The following is a 6,000-nucleotide window of genomic DNA, read 5'->3' as shown; positions in this document are numbered from 1 at the left end:
ATCTATCTATCTATCTATCTATCTATCTATCTATCTATCTATCTATCATCTATTTGTCTGCCTGTCTGCTTTCTGTCTGTCTGTCTATCTATCTATCTGATCTGTTGGGGATGGAGAGTTTGGAAGGGAACCAATGATAATGCCTTTTAGATGATGAAGATATCAAGGAACTCACCATAAGTTTAATTATAGAGCACTAGGGGAAGCAGGAGGACTCTAATTTCTAAATTGGAAAATGTTTCTTTCAATATGTAGTTTATTCACTTTGTCACTTCAGTGAATTAGTGATCATCAGAATAGGTGTTCCCCTCTCTGGTACCATATACATGCCTATACATGCCTCCTTATCCTGGGTTATTGATTTCTTGGGTCTTTGATAGCATAGATATACTCAGTGTGCTGAGTGCCCATTTTCTGGATAGATATTAGTATGAATTAGGCAATCCAGTTTCTACTTCATATATTCACTGCATCATTGGACCAATTCCCTCCATTCCCCCCCCCCAAAAAAAAAGCCTTCACTGTACATATTTCATAAAGAGAATTTCTACTACTGGAGGTGGAATGATAGGTTGGAGGGTAGTGATAGATATACAAAAAAGAAACATTAATTGGACATTGTTCTTGTTGTTGTTTAATTCCCAAAAGGATAGAGAATCAATAAACATTCCTTAAGTTTCCACTATGTGCCAGGCATTTCACTAAGCAATGGTGATACAGGGTAAGGCACAAGACTTTCCCTGCTCTCAAGAAACACACAGACTAACAAGGAAGACAACATGTAAACACATATACAAAAATAAGATATATACAGGAAAAATTGGAGCTCAAAAACAGAAGGAAACAAAATTAAAGGACATCAGGAAACTTTTCACATACTAGAGAGGATTTTATTTGGGTTTTGAGACCCAAGGAAGCCAGGGGGCGTAAACAAGGAAGTAGAACATTCCAGGCATATGGGACAGCTAGAGATAGATGATAGATAGACAGATGAATAGAGAGAAAGATTTCAGAAACTATAAAAATTGAAAGTTCAAGAAATGAATCAATAAAACATACCTAATAATAAAGTGGTTTAAAAAATACTATGATTTAAAAGATGACAAGGAGAGACATCTGGAAGGAAGGAAAGAATGCCATTATTTTTACAATTGTATCATATAGAATGAGAGTTGAGAACTTCAAGAAGCCCAAAAGTCTTAATGGAAGAGATGGGCATAGAATCATGTCTCTTTAAGAAGGTTTTTAAAAGGAAATAGAGTGTTTAGGAAAAAAAAAGATTTATACATACACATATACACCAACATACATATGTATACATATGTGTGTGTGTGTGTGTGTATGGAGAGACAGACAGAGAGACAGAGACAGACAGAGACAGAGACAGAGAGAGATAGAGAATGAGTCCTGGGTACTCTACAAAACAAAGTAACAGAGACAGAACTAGACTCATCTTGCATACCCAAAGATTTATCATTACCTGAACAAATTAAGGTTTGTGGATGTAATTTAATATTATTGTTTTATTTTAAAAATGACAAATATAAGGAATTTTAAAAATGGGAAAAAGTTTTTTATGGATGGAAATAAATTGAAGAAAGCAATGTATAGAATGCCTAAAATCACATCAGTGAAAACAAACTAAAAGGCAACTGAACTAAGATAAAATTCAGTATTGGTTCAAGAAAATGCTAATGAAGTAGACTTCCTTCTAGTTCATGATAGATTGGGAGGGCAATACTACATATGACAAGTAATGCTCATTATGTAAGAAATTGGTCAGTGTGGCAAAAGATATTTTTTTTGTTATAAAATATGGTATTATGGGAGTGGTGCACCAGGAAATTAGCATCGTGTTAAAAAAACAAAAGAAAGTCAATAAAACTTAAAAAATAAATAAAATCTTGTCACTTTATGAATATGTACTGTCAACCATGACCTTCATAGAAACATTAAATAAAATTCTGTTATGCTAACTATTCTGAAACTTGAATGAATTGGTATTTCTTTTCATTTAAAAAGTCATGTTATCTGATGAATACTAGGCAGCCTAATAACAACATGACACAATTGTTATGTTTGAAAGTTAAAAGCTGCAGTTTCTTAAATCACTCTAAAATAATTACAGTCCAGCTACAGTCATGCTTCTTCCTTCTATAATTCATTTTCTTTATTCCTATTCATTAAAAACTTTAAAGAGCTAGAAATTCAGGATGAAAACAGATGAAATACATTTTGTTATTACAGAACCTTATATAAAGAAAGCAAGAACTGAGAGAGAATACATTTTACTTTCCAGACACAAAAAAACTTTAGTCATAGAAAAGAAAGTTAGACCATCATATAGGCACATTATGCAAGGTTTTTTTTTCCCCTCATTGTTTCAATTTGGCCTACCAATGTGCTCTGTAACATAATAACCTTCTATAAATATTCCAGTGGTAACACTAGTATGGTACTTAACACTTTCCCTCTCCTTTTCCCAGGAAAAGGTTCAACAGAGATATAAAAGTATCTATTATACTAATCAACAATCATTCCACTCCATGGTGAATATCTGAACCAGTTAAACCAGTAGTTATAGATTGGATTGTTTTTCAGAACTGCCTCCCTTCTGATAATGTAGATACAAACTCTGGTAGTGTAAATGTAAATTTTACACATGCATGTGTATACATATTTTTATACAATGGGTGTTTTAAGCACCTGGGAACTCCTTTCTCCAAAGAAGGAGGCAATCTATTTATAATTGAGTCAATAATTCTTTGGGTGTTGCCCAAGACACAAAATGGTAAAGTTGTTTACCCATGGTACTACAACTATTAAATTTCAGGAAGATAATCTGAACTCAGGTCTTCCTAATTCCAAGACTAGAACTTTATCAACAATATCACAGTCTTTTAGCATACAATGGAAATGTCCTTGAAATGTATCTAAGGGGCTAGTGAGGCAGTGAATAGAGCACAGGCCTTGGAGTTAGGAGGACCTGAGTTCAAATCCGGTTTCAGACAATTAACACAAAAAACTAGCCATGTGACCTTGGGCAAGTCACTTAACCCCAATTGCCCTACCTTCCCCCCTCCAAAAAGAAAAAAAAAAGGAAATGTATCTAAACCAAGTCACTTGTTAAATGCAAACTATTTTAACAGGATATGCTATATATTCTCTTATATCCTATTAAAATAATTTCCTCTGCATTGTAAATGGTCACCTCTTAATACATTTTGATGTATATCAATATCTTTGTGAATCAGAATTCATTAATATAAGATGTACATGAGAAAAAGGAGTGGAAAGTTGGATTTCTATATGATAAAAGAACAAAAAGGGCGTCATTCTAAAGAGAATCAGAGTTTTATCTAGGATACCTATATTATAGTTTTGTTGTCATTGTTGTTGTTTAATTGTGTCCAATACTCTGTGACCCCTTTTGGGGGGGGGGCAGTGCTGACAAAGATACTGGAGTAGTTCACCATTTCCTTCTCTAGGTCATTTTACAGATGGAACTGAAGTTAACAGGGTTAAGTGACTTGCCCAGGGTCACACAGCTAGTAAGTGTTTGAAGCCAGATTTAAACTCAAGATTAGTCTTCCTAATTCCAAACCCAGTGCTCTATCCACTGTGCTACCTTAGCTTCCCTGATATTATAATTTATCTACTCTTAGATGAAAATTAGCTAATTAAAAGTGAAAATTATCTCATTTACCAAATTCAAAATGCCAGAAAAATTTTTCTTATTCTTCCATGGAACCACATGAAAGACCACATTTTTTTTCCCTAAGAACTTCTAGATGGAGATAATAGTCATATATCTATGCACCCCATTGTCAAGTTCAAGACAGAAAAGGCCTCACTCAACTAGAGGACATTCTTCCTGGATGACTCCAGAAATTTCCCCTATGTCAGGTTCAAACAGTTAATAAAGTTATTTATAGCTTTGGGGCATACATATCATTAACAACAAAAACAACAATGATTACTAGCATTTCTGTAGTGATTTATAATTACAAAGTATTTTATACTGATTATTACATTTTATCATAACAGCCCTGGGATATAGGTTCTATTAGTCCCATTTCCCATATAAGGAAACTGAGGCAGAGGTTTAGTGATTTGCCCAGACCCAAACAGCTAATAAGTGTCTGAGGCTGAATTTGAACCTCAAGACTTCCTTACTTCAGGTCCAGTTCATTATTGTGCCACCTGCCTGCATATACAGAATTTTTTTTAAAGCAATTGGGGTTAAGTAACTTGCTCAGGGTTACACAGCCAGGTGTTTCTGGGTGGATGCTAAGTGTCTGAGCCCGGATTCAATCCCCCAGGTCATCCCGATACTGGGGCCGGTGCTCTTACTCGCGGTGCTACCTGGCTGCCCCATATACAGAATTCTATACAGAAAAGATAGGTACATGGCTTGCTTGTACCAAACTTTGCTTATGTACAAATGGATGTGTAAGGTTCTCTGATCTTGAGTGATATTTAGATTCCTTTTTTTCTTAGTATCTTCATAGAGATGAAAAAGGATAATGTACATGCAAAGGAGAAACTGAGGTAGAGAATGACAAGTTTCTTGTCTGTTATTATCTAGGCTAATGTTATTTCTATGCTAGATTATGCTATGGAACATTGTATTGGTTTCAATATCAATGAGTCTGGCAGCACATCCATTGGAGTACTCCCCCACCATTGTTCTAGAACATAGCACATTGTATCAGCAATCCCATAACCCTTACACACATCTGTGCTTTCTCTTCTTAGGTGATTTTTATTCATGTCCTCCTTCCCATAAATCTTAAACAGCAGTTTGCTCTTCATTCTCTTGCCTGTAAATGGCTACCAAGGCAGTATAGGGTCTCTTTATCTCTCTACACTATCTACTTTATTTCTCATAGGTCTCTTTTTATATCCCTCTGTAAAACCCTCCCCTTGTCCCATTGGTAAAATCCTTCAAGGGCCTCCATTCTGTGGGGGAACCCAAGTGACCTCTCTTCTTTTCCTGACTCTGTTTCCAGTCTTCAAACTATACAACCACAAACACACTTAAAGTTGGGTACTTTCATTCCCCTAAGTTTGCCTCCATACTTTTATTCAGCTTTCTGAGCAAATTAAGCATGAGTAAATATGGCACAGTCTATTTACATCTCATCATTTCTCCTTTTATTCTCCTTCCCTTTTGGTTGACATATCCTTTTGGTTCCTTGGGGATAGGGGTGTTTCGTGATTTGCAAGGCTTTCAGTATTGCTAGAAGTACATTGATTGGGTTGTGGGAAAATAAAATAGGCTTCCATTTCATGAAGAGGCTTGGAGGTCACAATTTGCCAAATGTGATCCATCTACTTCCTTCTTCCTGTTTATCTCTGCTCCATAATATATCTGTCTGTTTTTATATACAAGTCAGTACTATGAAATGTCCATCAGTCATCTATCAAAGTCTGGACAATAGACATAATCTAGAAAATAATCATATCTAATTGACATAATAAGCAACTGGCCTAATCTAGATAAGAAGAGAAACTGGATTTTTTGTCTTGTGATCTTTCTCCTATAACACACTGGATTCTTGGCCCTAAATTTGTCTGGAAATGGTTAACAAGACTTGATTATAGTTCTAGTGCTGCACTGCAAATGTCAACAACAGAACAAAGGACAGTATGGGAGAAATACACCTTGCCATCTTCTGCAGCTCAAGTAAACTATAGGGGAAGCCCAGAAATAATATTCTGCCTTCCAAGGAATAAAATTGGTTCCAAAGAGAAAAGCATTCAAATGGAGTTTGAAATTGAGACAAATTCCTTCCTTAGGCTATGGTCTAAAGCACTAGTTTGTACTTGCTTGCTTCCTTTCATACTACCTTATCATTTAATTGTTAAAAGTCTTTGTTAATCATCCATTATGCATCATAAATTATGCTTACATTATCATTTTAAATAGATACACTATCTGATTGATTTGATGAAAATAACCTGCTTATTTGTCAATTTGCATAAACTTGCATGCAA

This window comes from Petaurus breviceps, unplaced genomic scaffold (genome assembly GCF_028583685.1).
Source record: "Petaurus breviceps papuanus isolate PSGF00001 unplaced genomic scaffold, PetGlider_PUasm1.0 140, whole genome shotgun sequence".
NCBI lineage: Eukaryota > Metazoa > Chordata > Mammalia > Diprotodontia > Petauridae > Petaurus > Petaurus breviceps.
Note: the sequence above shows the minus strand (reverse complement) of the source record.